Here is a 24667-nt window from a genome sequence, read left to right on the forward strand (position 1 = left end):
ATGGAATTACAGAATGCTAAATTATTTAAAGATTAGTCCAAAGTACAAAATCTCTCTAAATTAGAAAAGGACAACTTTAGAACATGAACCTATCAGTTTGACCTTATAAATCTGAAAACACTATTTATTGATTTTTAACCACTTCTAACTTTTTATGTTTTGTTTTTAAGAAGACACATTAACTTACCTGATGAAAGCCTGCTTCATGCCTTAACAACATATTCTTCGATTCTTACACAATTTTGTCCCACTACACATTAGAACATGATTACCTTTTCAGTACAAACTTTAATCACTGACACTATAAAGAAAAAGTCCAATGCAAAGGGATGATTGCCAGAAAGTAAGTAACAATCATATCAAATGCAAACACAAAGAGATAAGTACTAGTAGATATCAGACGGGATTCATGGCACAACTTATAAAATTGTGAGAACTATTATTTTATGGGAACAAAATCACACATAAATATGGGGCATTTTTTTTCTTACAGAATACAGCAGCTCCTGTAAGATAACAGAGTGACAGAAACATATTCCTACATGATCTGACAAAGATACAAGAGCTCTTACCTTAATTTAACAATTGCTAAGGAATTTGTTTTCCCTTACAGGAGAGGAAGCAACTTCTCAAACACAGTTTCAATATAGCAATAATTCAATCTGCAAGTTTTCAGTAGCAACAACTACCATTTTCTTTGAGGTAGCTATACACTATCTGACACTTCAAAAGCAGAAAGTACTTAAAAAGTTCTTGGCGAGAACAGGAAATGTAATCAACTAAACCGAGTTTGTTTCATGAAACACACGTGATCCCTCTCCAAGTCATCAACAAGTCCATTCCCTTTCCTGAAGCTCTGAATGTGCCATCAGCAAGTCCATTCTCCTTCCTGAGACTCTGAATGGGTTCACATACATTTTTATATTATTATGTACATGCAGTTTTCTTGTTCTGCCATTCTACCCTACCAGTGTCTCGTGGAAGCAACGACTGCTTGCTGGACTTCTAGAGAGAGACAAACACAACTATAGTATTACAATTAGCATTAACGCATTTAGTACTATGGCATTGTTATAATTGAATCACACCCTATCGTGCCAAAATCTTACTCATTTTACAGAGATCACAGTTTTATATAAAACATGTTTAGAATGAGAACAGTTCAAAATCAGAGTTTTCCAAAGCAGCAGTTAAAAATTGGGCAAAATATCAGCACTTTCCTTGTGAAAGCCTGTCCATTGCAAGCTTAAATTTAGACAGAAGTCATTTTACATTTGGATCAAAATCTCTAACAATACCAAAATGCCTTCAGACAAAGGGAAAAACTGACTGGTTTTGACAGAGTGAAACATTAACTGTACACACTATCAGTTTCTGACATGTGATCTCTACACCAAGTAGATGCCAAGTTTAATGCCAGCTTTTGAACTTCTACAAGTAATAATCAGAAAAGCATTCAAAACAGATGAACTTGTTAAATTTTCTACAGCTATTTTTAGCAATAGATGTTCAACCCCAGTATTTCCAATTTAGTCTTTGAATCTTGTATGTGAATTGAAAGTATTCATCAATTCAGTAGGTATGGAGAAAGGCTTTTAAGAAAACCGCTTATTTGAAGAAGTAAACACTTCCAAGTGTCAAGTTGCAGAGCAAAAGTATTTCTTAATTAGAATTGCACAGCTGAAAAAAAAAAACATTCTAATTACCCTTTGTATTTGCATACTTAAAAAGCAAGCCTCAATTAAAAAAGAAGTCTCTCAATTACAAGCTGTATGCAATCTAGAATTTTTGCAATGATCTAATCATAGTTTTTTCCCCCTATCCTACTTTGGGCAACTGTTCATCTTGGGAGATCAGATATGATCTAGTTAGTGCTTATGTGCCCTAAACAGCACTGTCATCAATCATCCCACCATACATTTGGCCTATCAGCCTGTTCCCTTCATCTGCCATTTCCTACCACTTGAATAGTCACAAAGTATTAAGCAGCACACAAGTTTATCAACAGCTGGAAATCGCAAATGCTTGAAAAGAACAGTCCTGATGCTTTTGAGTATTTCTACACATCTCTGTCATATTTTGCCTTTGTGCAAGTACCATTTTCAGCCAAACTTACCAAGTGAGGCAAGTTCTTACACTCAACATAAAGACCTCTGAAGTGAAAATGCCTGCATATTAAATACATCAGAACAACTTCAAAATTTACTGGAATGTCCTGGCCATCAATAGAAAGAGCCTCTTTGATTCTGACTACTAAAAAGCAAACCCTTCACTTTTATGAATGGCACAAAATTAGGTCTACAAAGTATGCAATCCAGTGCTGCAGTTTCAAGAATCTTTTATGTTAGTGTCCAGACAACAATCTTTTGTTCTGCATTTATAGGAACACAATTTGTTACACAATTAACAAATTAGTTTCTGATATTAACCTTGGAAAAACTCCAATCTCTCAAGACTTCCATAGCACAAATACCAAGAAAACATAATAGCATGCTTACCGAAATATTTTGGTTCTGGTTTTTATGATGCTTCAAAGACAGATTTTGGTATTAGTAGCAGAGTTACATACAAACAAATGAATAGACAGAAGTAAGTCTTGCCAGTAGTGCTCTGGGTCCACAGCAGATGAGCTGGGATACAAACCACCCAAAATATGCTCACAGTAATTTCTGTCCTTCTTCCTAAATACTCAAAGCCAGTTCTGCAAAACATACCACACCACACTACCAAGCCTCTAGAACTGGACAGAAGCATTGATTAACCTCTTAAAAAAAGCACGTCATAAATTGTGTAGCCTGCTGTCATGAATTTGCAGCCAGCTGAAATACACAACACTTTCAAGGGCACAAATATTTGAGGGAATAGTATTCTGTTACTACAAAACAATAATAAAGACAAACAATAATAAGAAGCGGCTTAAATAACTTGGCTAACGTGTTTAGATTTAATCACAGCATCCTGTAAAACAACTAGAAATGATGCTGTATCTGTGGATTTTTTTTTACCTTTTGTGTGCTCTTAATTTAAAAAATAGGACTAGACAACAGGCAAAACGCAGCCTGCAGAAGTGATGACGAGTGTGACCAGCTAGTATACTTTAAACACAACGCTAGTTTTTACTGGAAAATAAAGTAGCCAACCATAAAACGATGTTGGTACAAGACAGTTCAGAGATGTAATGCAAAGCACAAAATAGTTCCCTATTTCTGTAAACGCTTGGTTTTTCTACATATTAATAGCATATCTGAGGAGCATGCAAAAAAGGAATTTGCTTACAGAAAAATCATTCTTAGTGAACAGAAGATCACTGCTACTGCCTGCTCAATTCAACCGTCTGCATATCTGTGCAACTAATATGGTCCATGAGCAAATACAAATTGCCTACCATGACATCTCAGTGTACAGAGCCACGAGTCATAACACACATGGAGTTCCAGGTACTTCAAAGAAAGCTACATCCATGCTCAGAGCTAAACCCTAAATTCACCATCCTGACAGATACAGAATCTGGTATTGAGGGTAGCTACTCTCAAAATAGAACAAAAATATGTATATTCATTTTGAAATTAGAATACATAAAAATACAAGTATTTGTTTAAAATTAGATATTCCTAATACTCCTAGTTGTTTTAACAGTACAGGTGAACACACCTTCTTTTAATTTCTAAGAAAAAAAGCATAAATATAGCTTTAAAACTCTTTTAATTGCACACATATTTCACACTAAAACTGCACACTCCTTTGGTGATATTTATAAGTCAACAATCTCCGAGATGACAAAATAGTATTTGTTGGATAAAACTAATTTTGCCATATTTTGCCATAAATTTCCGGTATATACAAATACACAGCTAAATCTTCCTCTCACTCGAGTAGAATAATTTAAAGATTATTTGTGACCTAAATTTCTTTTTGTATAGCGTATGCCAATTTGCCTGAGAAAGGAATCAAAGGAGTAGCGGTCATTAGAGCTGCAAGAGAGAAAAGAACCCAGAAGAGCGTACACATCTGTGACATCTCAATATGAATGGAGACAATAGGCGCCTTATACGGCTGTAATGGAGGGTGTGGGGGAGGCAGGCGAGCAAGCCTTTTTTATTTGTAACATGAAGATGTGAATAATTCTGTAAAACGCAGTTAGGAAGCATTAAGTCCTATAACTAAATTAGTCTTATTTCTTGCTGGATTTCTTAGCTGTATTCAGTTTTCAGAAGAATCAGGCAGAAGTCATGAAACAGACTCAAATACAGAGAAAACAGGAAAAGAAAACACGAGTCTCTGCAGAAGAAGAAAAAGTAACCAGCTAGGTGTGATGGGCACCTTTTATAAAAGAGATCAAAAAGGGCAAATCCATGGAACAAACAAAGCTTAGCATTTCTAAGGACCTCAAAAACATTATTGCCTGACCACCAGAGTAACTAGATCGGAATCTCAGAGAAATACTGAAGTGAAGACAGCAGAAAACAAAAAAGACCAAATTCTTACTAGAAGTCACCAGATGTTCATCGATTAAAATGTAGAAGATTTTCTAAATTTAATTCCAAATTTGACATAGTATTTAGGGGATCTTTATAAGACCAACTATACTAAACTATACTACTTAAAATTGAATTAATCGGCTTTGAATAAATCTACTGTAAATTCAAGAGGGCCTTTCAAATCTTAAGCTTCATTTATAATATGACTTGTTTTACTAGGAACATGCACTGGCATGCTAAAAAGACTGAGCAAGCAAGACAATCACTGCAAATTCCCAGCTATTTAAAGCTTAGAAGTCTTGAGTTACTCTATATGAATCGAGTGAAGATTTAATTTTCATAAATACTTAGAATTCTGCCAAAACACTTTTCTGCATTAAACAAAGACATACAGATGGCATGACACATTTATTCTAAAATTTGTAGCACATTACAATATTGTAATGGGGGGAGAGTAAAAGGTAGTCATCACATTAAGCAGTTAAGCATTTGTGTATACAAATCAATGAAATTCTCAAAGATGGTATTATTCTCCTATAAAGTTAGTTGTGCTTAAAAAACAATATGCAGCTTAGAAGCAGTGTGGAATATTAATTTACACATCTGTAGTGATATGTGAGGATGTCACCACACACCCCCAGCCCTCAAGATGGAAAAGTGATTACACTGTCACTGTATGACTGTACCGTGATGACAACGGTGAGACAGGGAGAGAGGCAAAAAAGATGCAGGCTCTCAAGTGAATTCTGGATAACAGCTGCTACACCTACACTGCTTTTGAAGCAGAGAACAAAAACATTTAAAAAATACCTATACAGATCTATAAGAAAGTTAAGGGGGGATACTACAGGGAAAAGGTTAGCACTTAAAAAGTGGAAAGCTTGTCTACATGGGAAGAACTGAAACACCCATAGAACACAATAAATTGAATGTAAACAGGAAATACAGGGCTAAAAAAAGAATGAGTGCCTCACACCAAACTCCAACTGATAATAAAAAGATATTTAAACAACACATCAGAAGCAGGAAACCAGCTAGGAAGACGGTGGATTTCACGGCAAAGGCATAAAATGGGCTCTCAGAGAGGATAAAACCATAGCTCTGAAAAATCTCTTCATGTTGGCCTTGACCACTGAAGATACTGGAGAGATTCCCACTTCCAGCATTCCTTTATAGCAAACTGGCTGGAGAAGCAAAATTAATTTTAAGGAATTATAGAGGAAGAATTAAACCAAATAGACACATGAGCTGTTAATCAGTGACCAGGATACCCGTCATCCCAGAAGGGGTTCAAATGTGAATCTTCAGAACTGCTGGCCAAACTGCACAATTTGTCATTAAAAACGGCTACTGTATCAGAGGACTGGCAGGTGACCAGTATAGATCCTGCTGACACACAGGAATCCAGAGGGACTCTCAGGAGCCATGGACCAGTGAATTTGATATTCATACCTTCATTGACTTCCATCCATAGTAAGATGGTAGAAGCTATCCTAAAAAATAGTATCACTGAGCGCATGAATAAACAAAAATTCTGCAGAAAAACAACCAACATGGCATGACTTCTGAATAGGGAAAGCTTATTTGAGGGGAAAAAAAGAAAATTGCACAGAATTACTGTGTGACCTCTATGGTCCTCAGACTGATCTAATATTTTTTGTCATTTTACATTTGGTAAAACTTGTAAGAAGATTATTTTTTTTTTTAATATTGGAATTGCTTCAATGCAGTGGCAAAAATAAGTTTATCCATATAACCTATTTTACTCAGGGAACTTGTATAGAGACTCCATTGTCAGTATGAAATGTGATTTCACTAAGGTTTGTTGACAGAGCTTTACCAGGAAGCCCTCCTAGTAATAGATTAAGCCCCAGAAAAACTAGTGAGATAAACACGGCACTATCATTCTGAACATCTAATATTTTCTAAAAGTCAAAGCTTCAACCATTTATGAGCCAGAGGTCAACGAAAGGGGAGTGAAGAGAGTTCAGTGAAACCTTGAATTGTGCAACTCAGGTTTATGGGGGTTTGTTTTTTGCATTTCCCCTTTACAACCATGTATAATTAAAACTCATGTTTCTCCCCTTAAAACAAAACAAAACAAACAACAACAACAAAAAAAACCAAAACAAAACACAAAACCAAATGAAGTGGCTTCTAGATTTAAGCTCCTTGCTTCTCCATTTTCTTCAGTCAGACTTCAAGGTAAACTGTCGATATTTTCAAATTTTCTTTTACAGTGCTGGGGGAATGGAATACGTTTTTCTTTTTAAGTGAAAAATGAGATGCTTTGCTAGTCGTGTCACTGTCACAGTTGGGGTTTGAAGAGAAAGAGCAAATATAATGAGTCGGGGGGTGGGGGGGCAGGGAAGGCAATACTGCAGCCTGCAACAGAGACACAAAAACGCGAAGAAAAAGCAATTGTGTTTTCCTTCCTATATTAACTGATAAGTATTTTAATATGAAAAATATTAAAAACTACAACATTATATCTGTGACTTCTGATTGTCAAAATTGCTTCAAGAAAAAATATGTTATTATTATTTAGGTCATGAACAAACAAAAATAAGCAAATGAACCTAGGAAAAAACCAAGTATTTTAGAGAATGAACGAAGAGGTGCTTGACCATCCTCAGTGCATTGTGAGAAGCTATGCATAGAAAGGATCTGTAAAACTAAAAACTACAGGCTTGTTTACACAGGAAGACTTATTAGCATTATTAAACCAATAAAACACCATCTCTACATTACACCCACCTCAGAACAAACGAACTGGACTTAAAACATCCCAATATCAGATAAATTACTTAAAGCAAATGTTCAGCTGGGAATGTTCAGCCACTATAATGACAAAAGTCTGCAAAGAGTGGCATAGTAACATTCTGATACATTTTACCGTATAGGTAAAAACAAACATTTGTGCAATAGGTATAAAAGTTCCTTAACTAGGGAATGATAATACAGTGTGGCCAATGTATTCAAAAATTACCCGTGTGCTAATCACCTCCTTCCTTTTCTAGACTGATTGTAAGTGAATGAATGTATATCTGTGAAATATTTGAAAGTAGAAAAGCTGTCTAACATTGATCAAGCAACCCATGAGAGAATACACTGTAAATACTGTACCTGTACTGCACTATACTTTTAAGACTTTCACTCATTTAGAATAGCAAAATGTTTTGCACAAAATCACTGTAGCAACAGAACAGCACAAAAATGGATTTCATTACAGCATGCTAATTTCACCATGCTCCATACTATAATTTGCTGTTCAGTGGCAGTGACCAGCACTGATAAAAATAAAGCTACTCATCCATTTTTATTATTACAAAATGCTTCTTAAAACAAAGGATTTATATCCTCAGTCATTCTTAGCATCTACAGTTTTACATAATAATGCCTACAGGTACTTCACAAGGAAAAGAACAAATAAAGCAACAAAAATTTTACAGGAAGAAATATGCTCCCATCCAACATATATCTTACCATATATTTAAGCTTGTATAAAATTAAGAAAGCATGCCAAAATCTAACTAAGCAAGCTGCTCACTTTTAAGACCTTTATGTGCTTGCCCCTCCATCAGTCCCACTTTGGCAACATGTGTGTTACAACTGTGGTATAAAGACTGTAATTCTACAAATGGGGCTAGCCAAGAAATGACAGATGAGCTTCAAGTCACTACTACAAAATACTTTATTTACTACCCTCAAAAGAAAAAAACAAACCAAAAACCAAAAATCCCCAAAACACCACCACCACCAAGATGACAATGTGTCATTGCAAAAGAAATCACATGGGTTTTCAACAAAGTAACGCAAAATATCTCAAGGAAAGTCACATAACAGCAGCTTTCCTCAGTAAAGAGATGCTTATATATACAAAATATTAGTTTTCTTGAGCATGTACAGGAAGGGATGCGTGGAAGAAAGACTTTACAGGATAAAAGTATATAAATATAGTCTGACAATGGAAAAAGTTAACATTTATAAGAGATCCATTTGCTCATCATTCTACCAGTAGTCCATAAAGTGCAGTCAAATTATGAGAGATACTGCTGAAGAGAAAAATGGATCTTCTGAACTACCTGTAATATACAGATATTCACAAATAGTTAAAACAATCATGCTGGCACAACTACACTAACTTTTTAGTCCTACTTATAAAAGGATGTTTTCTGTTATTCATACAGCTTATTTTGTCTGCAAGACCAAATTTTACTAGACATCAGTTTAGAGTTCTCATGAGTCTAAACAAAACACTAAACAAAAACATCTAAAATTTTGAAATTTTAAAATGTCATAAATCAACGCACTCATCATTTCTTTAAATGAACGTGCAAAAAGCCTTTAAGGACCACAGTTAAAATATATGGATTATTTCAAGACCAACGAGCTTAAGAAAGAGATATATTTTCTACTGTCATCTTACTTGGACTTGTTTGTTGCCTGTATGCCTTTAATACCTGGTTATACATGACACAATCTGACAAAAGTAATTCCACATTTTAAATTCATCAAATAAATGGGGAGGATTTGAGGGTTGCTACAATCATGACCACAATTTTGGCTGAGGTCAATTCAAAACAACACAGAAAATACAGTGAATCCATTATGTCTCTTCAGAGTGTTTGAGATCAACTAATATTTACAACCCTGCTGCTTTCAAACTGGAGCAAAGAAATCCCATTTGAATCTCTCATTTTTAACAAACTGAAAGCAGAGTCTGAATTCCAGAATAGCTTCAGACCTTAATTTATCTTTTGACTTTAGCAATTTGGGTATTATTTAAAGAAAGAAGATTATTTCTTAGGTATCTGAAATTACTTCCATGTAGAAGTGACAAACTAAAAGTATTTGGTATGAATGTTAGTAGTATTAGTATGAAGTATTTAGGAAGAAAGAGGAGTAAGCAGGGAGAAAGAAATGTACTTTACACCACTGGTCAGCAATTAAAATGATGACAATCCAATCATACTCATCCATTTTATCTTTAGGAATCACCTACAATCATACCCATCCACTTTATCTTTAGGAGTTACCTACAGTTTCGAGTTCCCTGGCATCAGACCAGTGTGATCTGTTTAGCACTACACCGAGTTACTGAAGTAACAGGAAACTATGAGTCTAAAAATAGACCAGCAAACTATGCAGACTAGCACAAAATTTGTCAAATATGAAAATAATAATTTCTTCCAGACAATTCTCTCTTTAAGAGGATCATTAAGCAAGAATAATTACATACAGAGTTTTGAACATTTCAAGACAATCACGTAATTCTTTACAACATTTCAAGCAAGTAGAACAAGTTTTTCATTATGTGGCCAATGCACACAAGCTGTTTACAAAGATATCAAAATGGCTACCAGACAATTTGTTCATCCTTGAAAACAAAATGCATCTTGTTTTCTTTTTCAAAGAGAAGCTTTAGCATTTTATTCTCATAAGAAATAACATTTTTACTGTATTTAAGTTAATGATTTCTAGAAAATGTATGCTTCTGAAAGAGTATCATACATTCAGAACAATCCCATGTACTGAAAGTCTGGTCTAAAGTTCAATAAAATAATAGGGGAAAAGTATTTTTAAGCTTTAAACATTACTCTTCCTGTTTTATATCACAGTGCCAGTTTACAAAATGTTAACGTTGTGACTAAATTTGATAAATGAAAATCGTTATGGGTTTATAGTCTGGATTCTCATCTTGATGAGAGTTAACATCTTTAGAACAAAATGTTCAAAGCTGCAAGACATATGCTGAACATGTGTATACATGTAAAGCTTTGAAAGCTGCTTAAAAATGTGAGAATGAGTAAAGCTCATGTTACTCTTGATAAATGTCAGCTGTCAGGCATCACAGCCCAATACACACTATTTTTTCCACAAACTAGAGCCCAGAAAAATGTAATTTTTACTTCACCAGCTGAATATAACACATTATACATGGCAACATCTACTCAAGGTCAAAAGTTTAGCATTTTCAAATTTTAACTTCCAAAGCAGGGTACTGTTACACAGACAACATTGTCACACTGAAATGAATGGAAGTATTTCCAAAAATCTCAGGTAAAGTTACATAGAACACTCGAATATATACACTCTACCAAGATGGACACATTCAACATCAAACCAAGTCAAAAAGAACCTGAAAGAGAAAAAACAGTTGTTCTTATATCCACTACCAATTCTTTATTTTTTACAGTCCAGTTTTACTTGAAGAACATTTTCTGCTGTAGTAAATCACTCATCATAAAATTCTAATTGTATCTTGCAGCATTAGCCCAGCAAAGTCTTGGAACATTAGCTGTACAATAAAAGGGTGGGGTAGGGATAAGACTGGAAGAACTTTCCATTAAGAAATGTTACTTTTTAATGTGATATAAATACATCAATCATCCCAATCTACAGTGTAGTCCACTTAAAACCTGTTCATTCCCCAGCTCCCCCATTTGAAACCACATATAATTTATCATTCCGGGTATATGAAAAATTATTACTATGCTACCACTATTATGCCAAACAGTGAAACGTACTTTAAAAATTTCACTGCGATTACCATGTTAACTAGCAGGTTTCTTCCTCCACAGCTAAGTCTGAAGCACTATGATAGTCTTTCGTGAATTTTTATTACGAGTATCAGCTAGTTTTTTCCTGAGCAGGTTAAAAGCTCAGTGTGTTGAAAGATCGTGAAATATACGTGTCATATCAATGCCTTCCCCTCTCTCTGTTTAAGTAATAAGTATTTTGATCCATTGAAATTTAATATACTTCTACTGGGATTTTCAGAAGCACTTAGCATTGGTCTAAGTCTGTTTCTGTTAATTCAATGAGAATTCTATCACCAGCTCCAGTAGAAATACTAAAGCTGAAAGTAATATTTCTTTCAAAATTTTATCTTCAGCAGGAAAAAAAATCTTTTACCTGAATATTTTTATTAACTTCAAATAGGAAGATACAGTAAATGTGTTTTGTCCTATCAGAAGACTCATAAGACCTAAATTTTATTTAGAACTATTTCCCAAGTTATTGAGTAACATAGGTGTGCACTGTACACAGAGCCAAGAAAAACAGATAAAATATCTCTGTTTGCTCAACGGACACCTTTTAAGAATGTTCTGGTACTACTATCTATGTTAAACCTGATGTCTGAATTGGAGCAATTCCTATTTAAAATTATTGTTCCAGTATACTTGATATTTTCTAAGACCGTCAGTAATAACCCACAATGTTCACATTTTTTTATTTTAAAAAGACATGCTTTTTACACACTGTCTACTACTTATAGTTATGATAAGTAATCTAGATGATCTTTTGTCAACCACATTGAACACCAATGTTACAAAACCAGAACAGTAACTGCTGAAAGCAGTGGCAACTTAACTGCTTTTTTTGTAATATTAACTTGCATTATCTGTACCAACGTAAACATCAAAATAACATCCTTTAATTGCAAAAGTGATTGTAAGCACTAATCAGAGCAAACTATCAAGTTTCAGCAGAATACAAAAGATCTTTTATGCCATAAGAAAGAATATGAAGTACAAAAAAGTCCCCTTGCACATTTAATTTATAGTAATCATTGCATCTGCTCTGAAACTAACATTGGTGATGTGAAATTAGAGCTGAACAATCAAGGCAGAAAATATAATGAAAAGGCTGTAACCTAAAATATGTTGCCTATTAAGACCAGCAAGAAGATGTATAGTTCTTGTATAGTATAGATGTATAGTGAAGAGTAACACATGTATGTTGTTTCAAAATAAATATCTAACTTCACAAGCAACTTAATGCTATAATCCTCATATGGATGTTTCAGAATAGGTACCTTCAAAGAGACAGATTAGTAAATATATCCCATATTACTGTGACAGACATATAAAAAAAGGAAAGCAGAAGTACTAAGAATGACAAAAACTGTTAAACTAAGGACCACAGTGCACCTACTACTGACCAGGGAAAATATCCTGCGAAACGGAAAATAGTTCATGCAAGTTAGTCATAACTGGTTAAGTCTTAAGTTTTAAAGCATTACGGAAGATATACACTACTTCATTAAGAAATTCTAAAATTTTTTCTTAGTCTTTAAACAATACGTTTCCTTCTATCCTCACAACTTTTAGGAAGATTGCTAGATTATTTCATTAATTCTAAAGTAAAATCCGTCACACTTAAAACTAAAGTGAAGTTTAGTTCAGATGAGAGGTAAACTTCATCCATCTGCCATAGAAGAGTTAAATACCACTATCTCTGAACGATAACACTGCCTTGGATTACAGAAGAGCCACAAATCCTGCAATATTGCAGTAAATACCAAACAATGATTTTTACTGCTTTACACATCTTTCCTAGCTCTGTTGTTCTTCAAATTCAAGAATCTTTGCCGAATTCTGGATGATGAGTGGGGATTTCTTACTATCTTTGGGCAAGTGAAGGGATTACCATTTACTGCCCTGCCATTACTGCATGGCCAGCTACTCTTTGACAAATTGCTCATTATTAGCCTCTAAGATGACACACATCACAGTGGAGCACTTTAAGCACAATGAAACTGGTGTCTTAAAATATCATTCTGCAAACTGCAGTGGTTCAGGATTTGCAAATAACTATCGCAGAGTACAGGCAGCGCAGAAGTTCGTCAGTTTCTCATCAGAGATCCTAAAACACTACTAAAAAATTTTCTTAGGTCTGCGAGTTTATAGGACTGAATTTAAAACACCTTTAAAAAAAGCTGTTTTTTTAACGATTGCACTTCAAAGACACGCTGAATTAAGTTTCCTAAAAGCAAACACTGATTTTGCTTTTACAGTCAAGCAAGCCAACATTTTCCTCTTTTTGAGCCAATAAATGACTAGCAGCCTTCAAAGTTTTTCAGAAGGTACCCCGAAATTTTATGAAACCACTGAGGAACGCTATGAAGACAGCATGAAGTGTAGTACGTAAAACAGTATCATCAAACAGTATTAATCTTGCTGTGACAGACTGTAAAAGCAAGAAACAAAGAGAATTACAACTTAAAATGTTTTACTTCTAGAAAGATCAGAAATGTCCTCTACATACCTGAAAAGACATAATTAACATTTATACTATATACCTATAAAATAACATGAAAGCAAAAGAGAAGGGTTATTTCCTTCAAATAAAGATAGCATTTCTGGCACTACTGTGTTCATTATCAATACCTGTTCGTCACAGAAACACAGAATTCACCATATCATATCAAAGCCTTGCTTTATTCAGTACTGAAAAAGGGTAAAAAGGGAGGTTTAGCTTCCAGGAATGAGTAGGAAACTAATAAATACCACAGAATACCCTTGTAAATATAAACTCTACTAACTCTAACTATAAATATTCTCTGTTAAAAAATGCAAAATGCTTTTTAGTCTCCTAGTAACTTGTCTGATATCATACGCATGCTAACTGTATAAGTGATTTTTTAAAATCAATTTTAAATGGTTTTGCTTTTCATTTAACAGGATGTCCCCACTGTCCTCCCCACAAAACACACAAGACTCCAGTCTGTCCTTACCTGTCATGCTCTGTTATTCAGTTTCTGAAAGCCTGAAACATTAATTCTCTCTTCAAATGTTCTCTTCTGGCTCTTATAGCAAGCTTAAGCAAGCTTTGCATTGATCTTAACTTTCTTCTTTGTCAACTTTAGATACTTCAGAATAAGATTCCTATGACTGAAATCCTCAATTCTAATCCTGTCACAACAACATGCAAGCAATGTTGACACAGGACCCAGGAGGACGACATTATATAGGTGGTAGAGAATCAAGGGGGAAAACCAAAAGAAATCTAAAACAAAGAGACAGAACTGCTTTTCCTACTTAAACTGTATTGTGGAGAAAAGGGGAATGACAACTTTTGAAACAACAAATCACCTAATAAATATTCTATACAAGAAGCTGGAAAAGAGAAAAAGAAGTGTAATTCAAGTTATCAATATATTCAATAAAAATCATTTAAAAGTATTAATTCAAAATTCCTGAAACCAGTATTATTGGAAATGTTGCTATCTACATGGGTGTTTTTCTTATGAACAGCAGTGAAAGATCAATTAAAAATGATACTGTGACCATCACAGAGCTTACTATTCCCCTTCCTATTTCATTTGCATAGCCAGGATAATTCAGTTTTACCCCCTCAATTTATAATTACGTTAAATAGGCATTAAATAAAAAGCAACATTATTTCTCCTACTGTAAGACATAAGAAATTCTTTCCTCAAATAAAATAAACTTTCTGTAACTGTCCACGTTCAGTACACATGGCCCTTTTTCCTCCCTAGGCCAGTCAAAGCTTTAAAAAAAATTTAAATCGGCATCACTAATTTTCCTATTGTCTATCACATCACAGCCCTGAGGTTTATTATGAAAGAATGTTGTTTGTTCCACACTTGTCTCTTCTGGTGCTGGAAATGGGAATATATTTAAGTTGTAACATCTAAAATGAAAAATACTTATCCTCTGTTTTCACTGCGTCATTACCAAAAGACTACAAAAGCATGTGGAGCCAGCAAGACAAAAGACATACCGGTTTTGCTGGCACGTAATTTTTGCTCTGAATCTATTTATATTTGTCAGATCCTTGATTTATCGGGACTTTCCCTATTTGTACCTTGAGAACTAAAACTGTCTTACTGTAAGGATTACAGTGTTATTATAAGGATTATTGTATTGTGCTTTTAAATTTACTTATCTTGAAGAAAACTGCATTTCTACTGCCATCTGATTGGAGAGAGTGAACAATGGGCATGGTGCAGTGATACATCATGAAGAACTTCTGATAACACAAACTGTAGAGTTGATGCCTTTTGTTGTCTTGGCCTTCCAGATCTAGACTTGAGCAGACTACTGTAAGGACAATCACATACCACAAATGAGCAAATGCAACAGTTATAAGCACTTCAGCCAATCTTCTGTTTTCCTTCCTCCATCTGTTCAGGGATGTGGTCTCTCTACTGTTTAAAATTTATGTACTGCTTTGAGAAATAGCCAGATAGGTTTTGCTGATTATCATCCTAAAGGACAAGCACTCAGTAAACATTAGAAGGAAAGTTTAAAGAAATCAGAGCTAATGACAAAATAGGATAGATAAGAAGAGCTTTCCAGAACACACACAAAAAAACTCTGAATGCGAATGGCAGAGAGGGTTCTACATTAGCATGTAGAATTTCTTTAAGCAATCTTGTCCTGTCCTACTGCCACTCACAAGACCCCCACCCAAACAACCAATGTAAAACCAGTTTTAAACTCTGCTGGAAATAAAGCAGACTCCTCTAAAAAGGCTGCAGAGTAAATACCCTGGTCTGCTACTTCAGTAGAAATCAGTAAGGAAAGCTACCATTCTTCTGTGGTCTCAGAAGACTTGGGAACAAGCTGGCTATTAGGGCATATCAACCCAGAAACATTTATGAGCAACAGCTGTATAGATAATGCAACCTACAGAGATTATAAAAGCAAAAAGTCCTTTCAGCTATAGCAACCCATCCCTGTATTTACCGCGTTTTTCAAGAAAGTGCGGGCGGCGAAACACAATTCACAGCAGGAGGTCTGCTTCACTGAGATCACACCACACCAGTTTGTTCTATCTGAAAAACACTGTTTTCTACATACTGTTTTGTATATTAAAAGAAAGGTGGGGGGTGGGGGGACGATTTCTTAGACACTGATTCCTGAACTATAGTGCCAGGGAAAGAAGACTGTATGTATGTGCACACGTGCTTAATGGAATGAACATGTCTGCAGCTTATAATTTTTTGCACCTGTTCATCTTGCTACATCCCAATGGCATGCAAGAGAACTTACAAAAATTATGATGCTGGCAGAGAAGGTGAATGAATACACTGATTTTTTTTTTCTTTTTTTTACTGTCTTAAGAAGTTGCTGCTATAGCAAAACTGGACCTGAAAGTTGGTTTTGAGGACCTCTAGATATGATCAATGTTTATTTCTTAGAAAAAGTACGTCTCCATATCTAATACAGCTCTTCCAAGAGGGATTTACATTCCAGAAACCCAGCCCATTATTGTTGCAGAGGACCAAGAGTTCACTCATCACTGAAGATCTGCAACAAGGATGCAGACAGGACAGCTTTGAGATGAACCTATTGAGGAAGAAGCAGAGAAAAAGTTGCTTATTGCATTCCATGATGAAACACTTGGACTGCAAATAGTAAGTTTCATCACCAACCGAAATAGAAATAAGAGCAGAGAAGACAGAGATACAATGGTAATATTTTAAAAACAAACAAAAAATCTATGTTTCAACTAGTATAGTCTTTTTCAGCATCATTTGTGACAGCATGACAGTTAAGAGCTGATTTAGGGGGAAGTGGCAAGCGTTAATGCTAGATGCCAAAAGTCCAGCTCACAATACAACTCCGTGATCAAAGCCAGGAGACTGAGCGGATATAAGCCAGCAGAAGTTTGAAGCACACAATAGAAGTACTGATGAGTTTTGGAATATAAAATAATTTCCAAAATTGAAAAGTTGTGCTTTAGAATTTCCTCTAAGTCATCTTTCCATCCTTCAGTAAAACATGACAATAGGAACTGTTTACTCTAGATAATAGAAAGAATAGACGAAAACACCTTGGCGTGCATTTCTTTTTAAATTTCTCGTTCCTAGTTTGGCAATCTTGGTGGCAGGAGAAAATTCTATAAGGGCAGCTCCAAAGTGGCTGGCAACTTCCCCCTGAGGAAAATGGGAAGATGTAACCAACCTCAAAATCTAATCTAAATAAACACACAAAATAAAACAGTATAGAACTCCATACCTTATTTTCAGTTTGTGACTGTTCATTTAATGGTTTTTGGTTACAAAAAGCATTGACAGTATACCTGATACCCCTCTTTCTGGCCATTTGCATTAGAAGTAAAGGTTACAGTAGTGATTTTTCGCATGATCAGCGGTTAGCTCTCAATAATAGTCTTCAATAACATGCCCCCCAAAGCAGGATACTTTCAAGTTAGAGGATTTATAAATCTGGTGAAGTTTGTGTTTCTTTAGCTTGAGAATCAGTGTTCATTTTTTGCCACTTTCCCACTCTACTACTAGCATATGCAGTAATATTTTTAGTGGTCACCCATTTGTAACGCTAAAAGGCATGCACACTCAATGTTACCACAATGCCATCATGCAACTGTTCAAGAGAAGCCTTTCAGATAGAGACATTTAAATGACGCTTCAGAAATAGAGTTCACCGATGATTCTTAGTTCCTAAGAGCTGTTACTCACTCTTCTTTCCTTTAGAAGAGCATTTATTCCATTTCACTGTGACAAGCAATATGATTTGCAGCTTCAGTGCAGCTCCACTATGAAGACAGACGAACCGCCACAGAACGGACAATGAGAAGCAGACAGGATGCACACAGGCGCAGGGAGGACAGAACAAAGAATCACAGGGAGTGGAAAAAAATAAACTATATAATAGCTGCTGCTTGGAAACACTAGCTGGAACAAACAGGGAGGCCACCAACTATCATTACAAGCGTTATGTTTCTTCTGCAGTTGCAAGGAGAATTGCACACAGGAGGGGGCAGAGGATCTGCTATTAATCATATTATATTCATTGTTCCCTGGATGCTGCTAGCAATGCTCCAGGAGACTCCCTCAATTCCCAGATAAGACCGCAGCGAGAACAGCAGCTCTCCGAACCTTCACAATCTTGTGCTACTATCCTAGTTTACTGCCGTAAGCTAAACACTTCTTAACCACTGAACTGCTTATTGAAGTGAATTTTTAAAAAATCCAAATCACAGCAGCTGAGAGTTCCTCCCCACCCTAACCTCTCATTAGGAAAATGAACACACTGCATAAATCTGGTGACACTATTTGCAGGAACAAGCCACTAGAGAGGTGAAAACATCAGCCTGAAGTAGTCAGGAATCAAGTTTCTTTGTTGAGGAAGAGTTTTGAATGTTATCTCTAAGTAAGGTGCTGAGTGACTCCTTGATTAAGTGACACTTAACATTCAGTACGTTTAATGTTCCAGCAAGAACAGCAGGCCGGTACCTGTGCCTGAGAGTGGGGGAGGGAGAAAACGGCAGCTGATGCAGTAAAGTAACCAAGTCAGCTATTCTTTTGTCAGTGAAAAGACAGACATGTTTAAGGGAAAAGAAACGTGGATTAACTAAATCTCGTATTCATACTTCATTGAAAATGTAATACTGCTTTTATTTGTCTGGTTTGGCAAAGCTACAGAGGGAAGGTGAATTTTCTTGACCACAGATATTTTTGATTTTTTTTTTTGGTGACAAACTCTGCATAGCATGAAAGCGACACACACTCTAATTAGGTTCAGAATTTGTTAGAGTCACCCTACCCTAATAAAAATTCATAACATTGTCTACCATGGGCCTCTTACACTTTGCAAATTGGCAAGAAGTTCAGCTGGCACTACCTGTCTCCCAGACTGAAAAAAATATCTTATTCGGGGGTTGGAACTAGATGGTCTTGAAGGTCCCTTCCAACCCAAACCATTCTATGCTTTTGTTTAAGGAAGACACAGAACTGAAAAACAGTTACAGTTAGAGAGATACCTACCTAACATAGCAACTTATGAACTAAATAGTAATAATGAGACATTTCTACCTTGGATTTCATTAAGGAGAAACCACTTCAATCTTTAAAAAAACAACACATTTATTAAGCAGCAGAGCTCACTGCAGCCAGCGTGCCTGATGACTCATCCTCCCTTCCCCAGTTTCTAATTAGCCGTGATAGTCAGCATCAATTTGGTGGTTGTTTTTTGTTGGGCGGTTGTTTTTTGGGTTGTGTTTTTTTTAACCACACAAAAAAACATCTTGGAAGTTGAAAAATGGGCTCCTCCTTGCTTACTGATCAGAGTTTTAGAAGATAGCTGGCACCCGCAGTAGGACATATTCCAGCTTTACCGTTAGCCGGACACGCAAACTACTTGCTTGTGCTTGTGTCGTTCCCGCCATCCCCCCCCGCCCCGAGAGGGGCCGCATGCGGCACGGCACGATCACAGAGAATAAATACAGGAAAAGGGGGGGAAGAAAAAAAAAAAAAAAAAAAAACACCACCCTCTGCTCTTGGCAAGGGGAAGGCGTTCCACAAGAACTGCTACAGGGTCAAAAGTTTACGGTGGTTTCAATTTCACCTTTCCGCAGCCAATGAGAGCGCGGCGGCTGCAGACAGCTCCGCGGGCGGCAGCGCCGGCCTTAACTCCTTGCGGCCCGGCCGCCGCCGGCCCAGGGAACGCGCCCAGGCGGGACCGCTCCCCGCCTCCCCTTCCCTGCCAGCAGCGTGGGCAGCACGGCCCCCGGCAGCCTCCTGCGAGTTCGCCTGGAAACAAGAGGAGGAGCAGGGCCGTGAGTCAGAAGTTAGGAGCTGCAGAAGTGGGTCCCCTCACCCCCGTTTTAGTTGAAAAGCGGGTCAGCAATCTAGGGGGTAGGACTGACGGGCGGTATCAAAGCAGCGCTGAACTACGGAGCTGTTAGATATCTGTCAGTGGCGAGATTGTGCGGGCAAACAGGAAAGACTGACCTTGCAAAAGGGAGGGAGGGAGGGAGGGAGAAGACCAGCACAGAATTGTCGGAAAGGATTCCGAATGCGCAGTCAGGAGCTGCCAGTGATTTACTTTGCTTCTTGTCAAACGAGAAATTGGTGTTGCGCTGGCATAAGGCTAGGCAACCCAGGAGCACTGCTGCCCACAGTCCAGTCCCCACAGTGCCACTAATAATCCTCTGCTTCAAGATGTTGACTTCAAAACAAGGCATCCTCCCTCTACTCAAAGAAGGATGGACATTGAGTTTGTGGCTCTTGGGTACAAAAATCGTCAGCTCTTCAGTTTGCACAGGAAAACAAGTAATACCTAGCCACAGAAGTAGAAAACAGTCTGGACACAAGACATTTGTGATAGATTGTCTTGCTTTGGCACAGATAAAAGCAAGATGCATCTTAGTCTCCACTCATTTTAAGATTACAGAATTTGAACAGGCTCCTTGTTCCACTGTATGCCTCTGTTCTGTATCAATGGTTCCAGCTTCCATCATCTCCTAATCAGTAGTTCTGGTTTAAAATTTTAATGGAGAGAATTACGACACAAGCTTTCCAGAGTCAAAATCTCACTAGCAATGTAGTTTCATCTCAGGGGCTACTGCCTTGGGGAATCAGTCCATGGTGGGGCCACCCAAAACCTGTGCTGGGACCAGTTTTTATTCTCTAGGAGATTGATGAAAATGCTGATGACAGCAAATACCAAATGACACAATCTATGATTGTGTTTCAGCATCCACTTGATCTTGGAAAGTCAGTGTCAACTATACTTAAGCACAGAGAGCAACTGATTTATCATCCATTCATTGGCCTTGCAGACGACAAGAAAAGAGAACTAAAGCACTCTAAGTGACAACGTGGATGAAGAGTTCTCCGTTTGGTGCAATAATGGACAATATAATATGAGGCAGCATGAAGAGAAGTGTATAAAGCATGTAGTTAAGGCAAATTCAGTAACAAAGTAACCTAAGAGTATGTTCAACACAGCAGAAAGGAGTAGGATTACACAGAGATACTGAAGTGAATGATTAGCAACTCTGACTTGATACCAAGTAGAAAGGCACGTCATTGCATACATTTGCAAGGTAAACAACATGGAATTAAACCATTCTGAAACAGGCAGCAGTCAAATTGGGTATGTTAGCATACTCAGATCACCAAAATGCTGCAGAAAGAACGACAAGAATCTGAATATAACTGTGAAGAGGTAAAATGAGTAAATATGCCATCAACATGCAGGAGAGGTTTCTGTTGAAGATGCCAGTTAAAGTAGAACTCAGTTTTCCAAACCCTGAAACCAACCAGATGGTAGATTGTTCAAGATAATGCACATGACAACCTACGGGAAAAAAACATTAGTCAGGTGGCAGCTATTACTAATTCTCCAGAAATATGCAGTTTGAAAATTGGGAAGTTATCTAACCCTGGAACCTTAAAGGCTTTCACAGCACTTTGTAATGATGAAAGATATTCTGGTCTCGGCCCTCTGTGTACATCCCAAGATACTCTTACAAGCAGCTATGCCAGCTGAAAATACTGCCAACAATCTTCTTTTTGTAACTCAATTCACAAATAGTTTTAGGCAAGAAGATAATCATGCAAAACTCTTAAAACCTGCTTCAGTAATAGTCAACCACTCAATTTAAGAGCTGCCAATGAAAAACAATTTCCAGATGGTGGGCAAGAAATCACCCAGTGATTTCTTTAACAGGCACAGGTAGATTCCTCTCTCAATCTATGCAAATAGGCATAGCAGCTCAACACAGCTACTATGAGGTTAAGTTTAATGCCTTGAGAGCTGCTAACAAAAGATGCAGTAAGTGATTAAAATCCATCAAGTCAGAAAGCTAAAGACATCATGAGAATCTTAGCTGATTGAGATCGTGCCCTACTACCCAGCTTTTCTACTCTAGTTCAAAAATGGTAAGACACCAGTGAAAATGCTATCAAATAACGCTGTATTTTCATAGTTTAACTAGGCTAAAATACAGTTTTGCCAATAGTAATTTAAGACTTAATTACATATATAAAAAGCTATTTTCCTCTCAGTAAAAAGAGCAGTTTGCTTTTGTTGTTTTACCTTCCCTAAATACCATGTCATTTTAGAGAAATTCCTTTAAGTTGAGATATCATAAATAAATTCCCTTTTTATAAGATGGCCTCATTTTAAAAGAAAATGGATGCTATAAAATTTTACATCAAGTCAGCATGTTACCAAGAAGCTTTTCTGTGTGTTCTGAATTTGATTAATACAAGCCAAGGTCACTTCCTGAAAGATGCCTACCACCGCAGCTGCAAGCAAACTAGACTCTTCTGAGCTCAAAAGCTGGGGGATGGGGAGACTGTACTAGCAATTTCTATCACTGTCTCCAAAAATACCCTGATTACAAAACTTGAGTAGTATTTAGAAGTGTTTACTAGATCACCACACATAAGTAACCTACTAAATAAAGTCTGAGTCTGTATAATCATGTTTTCAAGCAAAAATAATTCACAACAGTGTACCGGCATGTCTGCAAAAAGTGAGTAATTCTGGGGACCCTTTACTAAACTTAATGCAATTCCCTTGAAAACGTACCTTTTTTTTTTTTTCTATGTATGTTTTATTATGCGGCTCATGAAGCTAATAAGAGTCTGCCCTTGAATTAACAGCCTGTCTCAGTCCTACTGAGACTGTGAGGCTCCACCCAAGCTACACTGTGTCCTATTCTGAAGCCATTTAGGAAAAACATATTTCAGGAAAGCATGCAAGCTTTTTCCAGACGTATACAGCATGCATTTTTCCATTTTCTTTAGACTATACCTATTGTTTACAAAACCAGTTAGATATTTTAAAAGTTATTTTAAAAACATGCCATATTTGTATTATGCATGAGGCCAAAACAGATGTAGTTTCTTCCCAGATGCAGCTAAAGCTTACAGGTCATGAAAATAAGACCCATACCAAACAAAAGAGAGTATTATTTTTTTTTGCTTTTTGTGTGTACAAATAAAGATTCTACAATTTGGATTACTAAAGAGTGGGGAGGGGGAGGGAATAACACTGATTGTTGAAAAACATTTAAAACCACACACCAACAGCCACTTCCACACAGGCATCTGTTAGTCTAGAAGAGGGGCCTCACTGACTTCATGAACACACACACTCAATTTAATATACTTCATCTTTACAACAGCCTTGATACACCCAACATTGCAACTGGTGTTTCATACTGGGGTAAAATTAGGAGGACCTACTGAACAAAAGTTAATTTTGACAAACTGGTACACTAAAAAGAAAAGAACATTGCTGGTTTTGGGTGGGCATCTTTGCCTGAAATAGAAAAATACGCTAAAGCATATCATTACCTATGCAGGCGCAGCTACATCTGTGGTTAAGGATGCCTAACATTTTCCATCACAGAAGCCTGTTCCAATTCTTTAATGACTGTCTCTCACACACCCCTCAGAACTACTTTTTGTGGAAGACTTGCATAAAATTGGTTCAGACATTTATAAACAGTGGAGAATTCAGCTGAACAGAATATAACCTTTTATTCAGTCCGAGAAGGTAAAGCTTTAGAAGAGAAACTGATCAAATGTCTGAACAAGCGAAGCTTCATCTTGTTGCTCCAATGAAGATATCTGTACAGACATTAAGTGCCTTTAAAGTCTTTGAACATGCTCAGTTTTGTTTTAAACCACTTGCCAAGACCCTCAAGTATTTTATCTAACCAGGTAAGCTTTGTTGCTGCACAGCTCCTCTGTGCTGACAGGATAGAACATGCTTTATCACCGTATAATAAAGACCAAGAGCAGCTTTGCTGTAAACCCGCCAGCTACGAAGCAGTTAAAGTGCCTGGCAGCACAGTAGCTAGTGAACAGGGACATTTTTCTAGGTTATACTGCCCCACCCATACACAGCAGCCACAAAACATGAAGCAGCAGTAGGATCAAGGGCTTAGCAAAGGCCACCCTTCCCTCCCCCCCAATTCAAGATCCCAGTTGAAAGAGCAGATGGGCGTTTTGTCCAGTAGTGCTAAAAGACTATGCTCCTGCCCCTCTAGTGCCTAGCCCATGGAGAAAGCGCATTCAGTCCAGTGACCAAAGTGCTGCCGATCCACTCTGTGGGATTCCAGATGACAACCTTGCTGGCAAACAGCAGAAATTTGCTTTTGGCAAATTATACCATTTTTTCCATATGCGTTTTAAAGGCATACAAAAAAGTTACACTGAAAATACTCAGGTTGTGAGGTCATTAAAAAAACTTAAAATAGTATTGTCAGCTCCAACTCTCAACACTTCTTCCTTTAACCCTTGTTACACATAGTTAATTAAGCACTAATTGCTGTGTAACTAGTTTTTAGACTCTACGTGGGACTGGCACCCATCAGTTCACAGAAAAGACCACTATAGAGTTATTTACGTCTATTGTATCATCTCCAAGGTGCATTACTATTTCAGCAGCCATGTTCACTTCACTATACAGTGATATATAACGGTCTCATAAATGGAAAGCTGAAGTCTGTCAAGGACCTGTATCCTAATTTGGCCTTTACCCAACATGGGCACACAGGGAGTTTCAGTGACATTCGAATTAGGACACAGGGGGGTTTCCTATGAAGAATAAACAACACTGACATACACCGTCTTGATTATGGCAGATCACAACTTCTGATTAAGAATA

At 36.9% G+C, this 24667-nt stretch overlaps 1 protein-coding gene across 16 annotated transcripts in view; it reads right to left on the minus strand.

Annotated features, from left to right (window-relative positions):
- Positions 1 to 24667, minus strand: part of NCOA3 (nuclear receptor coactivator 3) — an 81608-nt gene that overhangs the window by 33329 nt on the left and 23612 nt on the right. Inside the window, exon 1 of one of the 16 annotated variants that reach the window (XM_054217956.1) lies at positions 14002 to 15162. The exons of 14 other annotated variants lie outside the window; for them this stretch is intronic. The gene's annotated coding sequence lies outside the window, so the exon portion shown is untranslated. Of the gene's footprint in view, positions 1 to 572; positions 751 to 14001; positions 15163 to 24667 lie in introns of those variants that run through there. One more of the 16 variants, XM_054217954.1, reaches the window with a different exon arrangement.

Source organism: Rissa tridactyla, chromosome 12, assembly GCF_028500815.1.
Source record: "Rissa tridactyla isolate bRisTri1 chromosome 12, bRisTri1.patW.cur.20221130, whole genome shotgun sequence".
Taxonomy (NCBI): domain Eukaryota; kingdom Metazoa; phylum Chordata; class Aves; order Charadriiformes; family Laridae; genus Rissa; species Rissa tridactyla.